Source organism: Atractosteus spatula, chromosome 2, assembly GCF_055471065.1.
Source record: "Atractosteus spatula isolate fAtrSpa1 chromosome 2, fAtrSpa1.hap1, whole genome shotgun sequence".
Classification (NCBI taxonomy): Eukaryota; Metazoa; Chordata; class Actinopteri; order Semionotiformes; family Lepisosteidae; genus Atractosteus; species Atractosteus spatula.
The window spans coordinates 58531781-58541175 of record NC_142707.1 but is presented as its reverse complement, the minus strand read 5'-3'; the positions used below and the strand labels follow the sequence as shown (position 1 = coordinate 58541175).

General features: G+C 36.0%; 1 long non-coding RNA gene across 2 annotated transcripts; it reads right to left on the bottom strand.

Moving 5' to 3' along the window:
- Nucleotides 1-507: 507 nt before the first annotated feature.
- LOC148839948 (uncharacterized) lies at nucleotides 508-8520 on the bottom strand. 2 transcript variants are annotated; one of them, XR_016090167.1, is made up of 5 exons: nucleotides 8324-8520; nucleotides 8022-8092; nucleotides 4231-4242; nucleotides 3569-3580; nucleotides 508-534 (listed from the first exon to the last, which is right to left on the bottom strand). It is a non-coding gene; the product is annotated as an uncharacterized LOC148839948 (long non-coding RNA). The 2 variants fall into 2 exon arrangements; XR_016090166.1 differs by lacking the exon at nucleotides 8324-8520 and having other exon boundaries at nucleotides 8022-8159.
- Between the last annotated feature and the right edge of the window lie 875 nt (nucleotides 8521-9395).

Below are 9395 nucleotides of genomic sequence, written 5' to 3'. Positions count from 1 at the left end.
CCTGAAAAGAAGAAAAAAACAGACATTTGTAAATGTTTTATCCTTCTTATGCAATACCTTACACAACACAGCTCTGTTTGGTCAATATATCACAGAGTGGTGTCACCCCCTTGTAATCTAGAGAGGGTAGAGTTTTGCAATGGCAGAGTGATCTGTCTTTTGGTACAGTGGAGCCCATGAGCCACAGTGATTGAATATTAACAGGGGCGGAGCAGAGCTCCATTTATTATATACATACAATATATTAGAAATTATAGTGACATTTCTGATATATATCAGACATGATTGTGAGAGATATTTTTCACTTCATCCTTAAATACAACATTCATATATGAATTGAGGTTTCATGCAATTAATTTAAATACTTGAAAAAAATATAAAACCTGTACAGGTGATGAATGTCAGTGCATGTGTAAGGAAGAGGTTTGTAAAGTTAACATTTTAAAAGGCATATGAATTATACTGTATATATTTCAATTGTGACAGCGCATTCAGATGATTTTGAACAAAAATACTTACAGCACCGCCTATGACCTGGAAAGGAGAGGAAACAAAAAATGTTAGATGAAACTACTGTGTGTTTTCACAAAAATAAAAACGTACACAGTGCAATTAATTTAAAAAACGGCTGAATCATTATGTTATACTTGTTGTGCATCAGTTTCAATTAGATGATTTTCTAAAACAGACAGGTTTGAGAATAAACATTACAGAATCACATTATGTGTATTGTTCCAGATATTACAATAGTCATAATAGCCACTTCTTAGGCTCCAGAGCAATCAGTAGAAACAATGGATGGAAGACCAGGTGATCAAAAGGCGCCTTTGGGTTTACTTGAATTAACTTCTGGTAGAACATTTAGTCATTAACAGTGCAGAAACACAGGATAAAAGAGAGGTACAGTAGGTAGAAGCAGAAGAACACAAATAGAGAAAGAGAAGAAGGACGAGGAAACAGGGAGAAAGAAGAGAGAGGGAGGAGAAGAAACGTGCCAGGTAAGAGGTCCATGTTCAAATCAACCGTAAAGACCAGAATTCCAGTCAAGTCATTGAAACTTGTTTAACAGGGCCTGCCATCCTTTTATTTTAGGAAAAATTTCCTTTAAAAAGAATGATAAAGATCCCATTTACTTTGGAGCATCCAAATTTATAGGAAGAGAGATTTAGCTCTGGGTTGTATTCTGTTTTATTTATTTAAGACACAGGTTTAAGTCTCTTGTTGGCTTGTTCAGGTTTAATCCATGCTGAAAAGAGAAGAACACCTGAAGAAGGTTCCATGGCCGAAACGTGTTTTCTTTCTTCTTTATTCAGCATGGAATAAATCTATTATATAGGACTTATAGTACAGTCGTACTATATAGTCGTACAGTCTTAGCAGTCTGGGCTTTTCTGGTTGGCCAGGACAAGGCTTCTGAGACACGTTATTTGTAGAGTAACTTGTATGTTGTATGTTGTTTGTTACTTAGTACTGTATGTGTTATTGTTAATAAATATTTGTTTATTCCATTTTGCCTCTGAATTTTTACTCTTGAACTGTCACAGCTGTGCCAGAGAACAAAGACCTCTGTTACCTCTAACTTTACCAATTGCTCAGGTATATTTGTGATATATCTTTTAATACTTTATTATTTGATAATAAATACTATTACTGGATAAACAATATTGTTAATAATATAAATATTGATTATTTATTTAATTATTGATTATCCCACTCAGTATTTTCTATTTTCTTAACCTCTATATTTGTAACAATATAGAAAAGATTATTTCAGCATGCCTTCCTTCCTTTGGGCTACAGCACATTTTTGAACAAGAACGATAAGTCACAACTCAGAATGTATTTCTAATTTTGGAAAAGACATTTATTTTGAATTTCATTATTAATGAATGCCAATGTCTGTTGATTTAAAAACAAGGTGGCTTTAGAGATGATTATACATAACGTTGTCTGATTCATTGTGGCTGTAAATTATAAATGTGTGAAGCTTGAAACTAGAGTGTTTGCCTTTCCACTACCCTTGCCCCTTGACCCTTGGCCATGATATCACATCTAGATATGTGTAGTACTGTTTTGTGATGTTGAGTAATAATGCACAGTATATGTCACCAATTGGAAAGTTTGGGTGTTGGACACCAGGGGTTGAAGGCTGTATGGAGGTGAATTGCCAGTTACTGCCAGTCAGTAATGTGACTGATAACAGGAACTGAGTGAACAATGTGTGCATCAACACACTTAGTCTTATTTGGGCAGCCACACCAAAACACCGAAGAGTACTCCCCAAAGGGAAAGAGGAAGGAGGGATTTTGTTTAAAGAACTAAAAAGCCCCAGTACATAAAGTGGATTTTTTTTAGAAGAGGAGTTTTGTGGGACAGATCACTGCAGTTGGACCTAGTACAGGACACTGACACTGTGGAATCTACAGGGAACAGCTGAGGAAGGCTCCGGCATCATCTTCCTCCCCTCCTACATGGATTGGACATGGATAAATCAAGGGGAGCAGGGAACCATGTTGTTGGGGAAGACCAGGACTGGAGACGCTGCCTAAAGAGTTTCAGTTTAAGGAGTACAGAGTTTCATTCCTGTTCCTTGGTGTGATGGAAGACACCAGGTTGCCGACCGGAGCTGGTTTCAGAGAAAACTGCTTCTGGTTTTCTCACTGAGGACATATGTTGGTAACTGAGTTCCATGGGGTTTCATTTTACTGTTCATTCAGTAAATTACTCTGGTGACTGAATTGCATTATGCGTAATGAGTAGAATGATAGACTGAAATAAATGGGATATTGTATATGATAATTCTCTTTTCTATGAGTGCATTGGTGATTCTGGGAGAGGGAAAGAGCTTGTGCCAAGTTGATAAGGGGCCTAGCACCCTTTATAATTGCTAGGTGGTGTAGTCGTGTCACGATCGTAAGTCCATCCTCTAAAGGGCCCTCCGGCTCTTTCTTGTTTCTGTTCATTCCTTGCACCTGCCTCCTGTTCCAGCCACTTCCTATAAGAGCCAAACGCTCCTACCAATCTGGGCTCAGTTTTGGAAGACGACGCCTGGAAGCCCGTCTAACAGCGAGTCCAGAAGTGGCCTGACGGCATTAGCTTCCTGACTCTCTGTGGTCATTAAAAATCAAGGCGTTTCTTGAAAAGATTAGGGGTGTTAATTCCAGTGTCCTGGTCAGATATCCCCCTGGCCTTTACCAATCGTGGCCTACTAATAATCCCCAACTATGAATTGGCTTCATTACTCTGTTCTCCTCCCCACTGATAGCTGGTGTGTGGTGAGCGTTCTGGCGCACTATGGCTGCCGTCACATCATCCAGATGGTGCTGCACATTGGTGGTGGTGGAGGGGAGTCCTCGGGAGAGTCCAGAAAAAAAACACTATATACATGTAAGGAATTATTATAATGTTGAAAACACTATATAACACTACATACTGTAACTGCACAAATCGACAGATTTAAATGAATGAGTAAGCAAGATCTGAGTAAAGATGACTTAAATAGTCATATATAATATCAAATATAAAATTGTGATTGCACAGAAAAAATCATTTTACAAAAAATACTCACGGGGATTAGGATCTGTAAAAGAAAGAAAAAGATTTAATTTTATTAGTCCTCTTACATAAAACCACATTGGAAAAAAGGTTTCCAGTACCATTACACAAATTTAAGCAAATTTAAAATATAAAATTATATTTTAGCAAAGTGGTTTAACAACTAAGTTAAAATTGTTTTGTATATATTTCAATTAAATTAATTAACCATCCGGATAGAGGTACAGTACATACATTACAAGAAACAAATTACTGTTACCTGTATACCCAATATTTTATGACCTGAGCTTTTTTTGTGCCACGGTACATCTTGAAGAAGAACAATAAGATACCATCTATCCATTTTCTAACTGCTTTATCCATAATAAGGCAAGCAATGGGCGCAAGGCAGGATACACCCATTCATGATAATGTAAATCCATTCAAAATTTCTTGAATATATTTTGAATTTTTCTTTTCAATAACTTACATTGTTCTGAAATTGATAAATAGCGCAAAAATGTTCAGACTAGCATTTCTTCTGAGGTCATAATCTTCCTAGATAGAACGATGATTATGACTTGCTTATTATGACTCTTAACTTTAAAAAGACACTTCAGACTTCTAGCATAACACTTGTAAGTCATCTAGGAAATGGATTTTAATAGATTAAGAAATTTTACAAATCATACGCACCTCGAGTAGGATCTGCAACCAAAACAAAAACAACATGTATTAGGTTTTATGTTGTTTAGGCTTACATTAATACAACAATGTACAAAATCACAAGATCCTGGTAGAGAACCTCACCATATAATACCAAATATTAATATATGGTGATAATAATAATTATTATATTAATAATATTAAGTCTGGCCTTCATTGATCATCTCACTTAGATTTTAAGCAAGATGGGAATTATGCCATTCATAGCCATACAGGGAAACAATTTAAATAAAATGATTTGGAAATTCTGGAAAATTCATTCAAGATTTACAATCCCAATGCCTTTGCTGCCTTTCTGAATCACAATAATACATCCATACATTTTCTTACTATTTTGTCCAATACAGGGTTGCAAAGGTGCGGTGGCCTATCCCAGCAAGCAACGGGTGCGAGGCAGAATACATCTTGGGTGGAATGCCAATCCACTGCAGGACAGACTCAGACACACACTCACTCATACCAAGGCCATCTTACTCAGAAGCCAATTAACCCACTAATATGTCTTTGGACTGTGGGAGGAAACTGGAGCACCCAGAGGCATTCCACATGAACACAGGGGTAACATACGAACTCCACCCAGATAGCACTTCAAGTTTAGAATTGAACCCAGGGCCCCCGCACTGCAAGACAGCAATGCTACCCACTTTGCCGCTGTACAGCCCTAAAATAATACAATTTAAAAAAATCAATACATTAAAGAATGTCCAAGCATTTGTGCAGTTACATTTGTACTATACTTAGCTGCTGGCGGTATCTTCTTTACACAGTTTTCTGACAAAAAACTGAGATTGGGTAAGATTTGATACAAAATTGTAACAAAGCTTCAAGCAGTGATTTTAAGAATAATGGAAAGCACTATTTTCAGATTGTCCATAATGTTACAGTTTAGGTCTGTGTTTTCTGCCAGGATCTAGTGAACCTTCTACATCTGAAATATTTTTTTATCAATTCTATTACTTTTATCAATTCTATTACAGTTTTTTTTCTTAGAGTTTACACTGTATTATTTTTCAATGCTTTTCAATTCATTCATGTCACATTTCCTCAATCTTAAAAATGTGATTTAGATTGAGTCTGCAGAGCTCTTGCTGTCTTTTGAGTCTTAAAAATTTGGCTTTTTGAATAGCTCTAGAGAATGACATAGTTGAAAGATACAGTTGCAAAACATATACAGAAAACTTTAAGTTGTGATTATTGTATCTGTTGGTATTGATTGTGGCTTTCTTTTCTCTGCAAAACATATTGTTATTGCACATCTAAAGATGCCAGGATATAGTACTCACTCATTTATTATATAATTTACATATAATAACACTTATATAAAGTTTCAGATTTCCAATTTCCCTTTCTTTTCTGGTTTTCTTCAAGAAATCAATTTATATAATGTGTCATTCGTGAATGTGTAGTTTAAACAATTGAGAATTTTATTAGAACCCTTTAAAGGACTGCAAACAAGAGGTAGCTGTTAATCCTATCTTGCTTGTTTGGTAGTTTAGTAGCCATGTAAATCCAGGAAGTGCAGAAATGTTGATGTGCCAATGGTGTGACACTGAACTAAGAGATGAGAATCACATCACGGCCACTTGGTGCTCTGCATGGTAGCTTCCAGTCCTGTTTAATCTAGTTTCCTTGCCATGACATTAACTGGTTGTCTCTCAATGATATTCTGTAAGTACGCTAACTCATGAGTGTGATACAGTATGTATAGCTAAAACGCTTTCAGTTAAAAAAATATCACAGCCAAGGAAAGCTTGACAGTTTCAAAATGAATGGAAAGAAAAATATGGTTTTGTGTAACAAGGAGGCACTTCTGTTAGGAATCAGTAGTGAGGACCCTAGGCAGAAAACCAGGGCAAACTCCAAAAGGCGTAGTCGAAAGAACAATCCGAGGTCCGAAAGCCATAGGTAAACTAGCCGGTGCTAAAGTACAAATAACCAGAGGCGGAGCCATAATCTGTAAGGGAGCCAAGAGTCAAAACCAAAACGATAGCAAAAGTACCAAAACCGAAACCAGGAGACGTAGACGGAGAGCAAACCAGGGTCAGGAAGCCAAAAACTAAGTAGTGAATAACAATGAGACTAGGAGTAGCTCTATCCAGGAAAACCTTAATACTGAGCACGGGGAAGAGTGTGAGAACTGTGGAACTGTGCTGGAATGTGAGGTGGAATGCCGATTCCTCCGGGGGCGTGGCGTAACAACTCTTTTCCTAAAGGGGTGTGAGAGACTGGAACAAGCTTCCCAGCCATACGGTTGAACCCGTTACCATGGCTACTCTTCAACGAATTAGCTATCAACTGCCAAATGGGCTAGATGGGTCACCCCTCTCCTCAGTTGACCTTTATTTTTCATGCTCTCACATAACTTGCTATAATTATTTTATCAAGATACAAGAGCTGTTAAAACAAAAATGTATTATTAATACTTTACTATTTCTTACTATAAGTAAAATAAAAGTCTACAGATGACAAAAATGCTAAAACTGTATAAACGGATAAAATATGTTAACAACTGTAAAATATCAATATATCATACAAATAGGAATGTCAGTTTTAACCCTAAATTTAAAAACAGTCAATGCGGTTGAATTCAATGTTCAGGCATTGAATTCCACAACCACAGAGCCCAAGCACAAAAAAACTTCTCCTTTCTATTTACAGTAAGTTTAACTTTTAGATAACCCAAGTATAGCCAGTCATAAAAGCAGTTAAATTCAAAGCATGGCAAGACTGATAGCAGGTAACAGATCTGGGTCATTATATTTTCTACTTAAATGTAATCAACAGGATTTTAAATTGAATTCTATATATCAATGGAAGACAGTTCAGAGCTGCTATCATAAGAGTACTGTGTGCTCTGCATTTTATTCAAGTTAGGATTAAGGTTAGTTTCTGGGCTGTACTTGGTCCAATACTTTTTAAGAATTCATTAAAACTACATTCAAACTACATACTACTACATTCATCAATGGAACAAGTAAAGGTTTAGTCCATGTTGAAAAGAGAAGAAAAGAAACACAACGTTTCGACTTTGGATCCTTCTTCGGGTGTATACACGACGGAATAAACTTTTACTTGTTCCATTGCAGCCTACGCAATGTGACGCACCTACATGTACCTATTTGGACTACATTAATCACTTACGATCTAAAACGTACTAACCCCCAAAAATTCAACAACAAAATGCTATATTAATATAAAAGTATATATGTTTTAAAATAACAAGAACAAAGTCATAAATAGCCCCTGTGTGCCAACAGATCTTCTAACAGAATCAAAGGCAGCATGAATAGAGAGGAAGCATTTTAGACGACATACAGTATTACAATATTTGATCTATATGGCCTTAACAATGGCAAACTCCTTACAAGCATTGCTGATTTGGAAGCGTGGAAAACGTTTATGTACACAAAAGGAATCCCAATATTTTTTATCTAGATACATCTGAGAACAAGATAAATGATGGGAGCACAAACGTTTTTGAAAGTCAATGCTGGGATTAATATAGCAATCTTGCCAGAGAGCACATGCGATACACTACAAATGCTGTTGGATATCAGACAGAATAGCAAAAGAGAGTTAAAAATGAAATACTGAAATTTTTCAATTGGTGACAAAGTATTTGTATTTTATTATTTGATCTTCTAATTCATCGCTAATTGTTCTAAATTAGAGGTTAGTCTACTGTACAGAATTCTGCCCACCAACATTACAGCTTGCTGATTGCTTAAAACTTAATAATACATGAAAGAAAAATAACTCACCTGATCATTCATGTTAACTCGATATTCTCCTGGGTTCCTCTATGTCTTCTTAATGTCTTCTTTAAATTATGCTGTAATGAATACAAGGCTGTTTTAAGTAACGGCAAAACAAGTGTGTTGTTTGTGCTCCGTTAGGACTGTAAAAACTGAAACTGAAACTTATTCACGTTCACAGGTGGGGGGTGGGGGGACAGTTTTACAAAATCTGCATTTTTAAAATATGATTGTTTGATCCCATTTTTCAGATTTTCTTTGCTTTTGGTTTGCATCCTTTTCCAGAATTTATTTTAAAACAAATTTACCTGATTAATTTATTTTAACAAATGTGACTAAAATACTTTCTTCTTCTGAATTGCTAGTAATCAATAGAAAAGCAGGTTCCTCATTCTGTGATACAGTATGTCTAGCAGAAAGGATTCGTTCAGGTGGGTAGCGTCAGCATGCGTAATCTGCAAAGGAACAAGTCATAGGTTTATTCCATGCTGAAAAAAGAGATGAGAGAAAACACAATGTTTCGGCTGTGAAGCCTTCTTCAGGTGTGTCTAGCAGAAAGAAGACTATGATTAGAGTTCTCTGGGATTGCAAGAAGTGGAGGTGCTCCGAGATAAAAAAAACACTAAGACACAAACTGAAGCATTCTTGTGTTGAAGTTTTCAGAAGACATAATGTGCTGATTTCAAAATTGGGTAACTAGGATCAAGTGTTGACAGGCTTCTTAGGTTGTCATGCAGGAAGGAGGTTTCACAAATTAAAAAATGAAATGTCAGCTAAGTATGCTGAGAAATTATCATGGCAGGAGAGGTGAAATTCCACATTAATTTCTGAATTGCAACTTTAATTAAACTTGTCCCCAGGATTATTGTGTGAATTTAATATGCATTAGTTTCTTTACTGACATGATGACTGAACATATCAAGAGTTTAAGAAGAAAGAGTAGAACTTTGCAACCAAGAGCAGGCCATTTGGCCAAGTAGTTATTTTGGGGTTTAGTATATAATTGATATAAAGATCTATCCAAACATTGCAACAGAAATTATGAAAGTATACCAAAGTGTACATAAATATTAAATCAATCTGTAGCCCAAAGTAAAAATCACATGCAATTTCCATGCACAGTGTGGTGTATTTTATATGTATTTGTTTTGGATTTTAAAATAGAAAATATGACAGATTTTAATTGCTGACCCAGAATTATCCTGCATCTATGTATTCTTTTCAGTCTTTGAACGCAGTACATGTGATCTGCAAGATCTATTACTATATACAGATAAACAGTGCATAATAACCTAAGACAAGTTGCAAACAAAAGGAGACATCTCAAACCATCATGCTCAATTGTTAACTTAGTGAAGCTTAACGTTTTGTCTACCATAT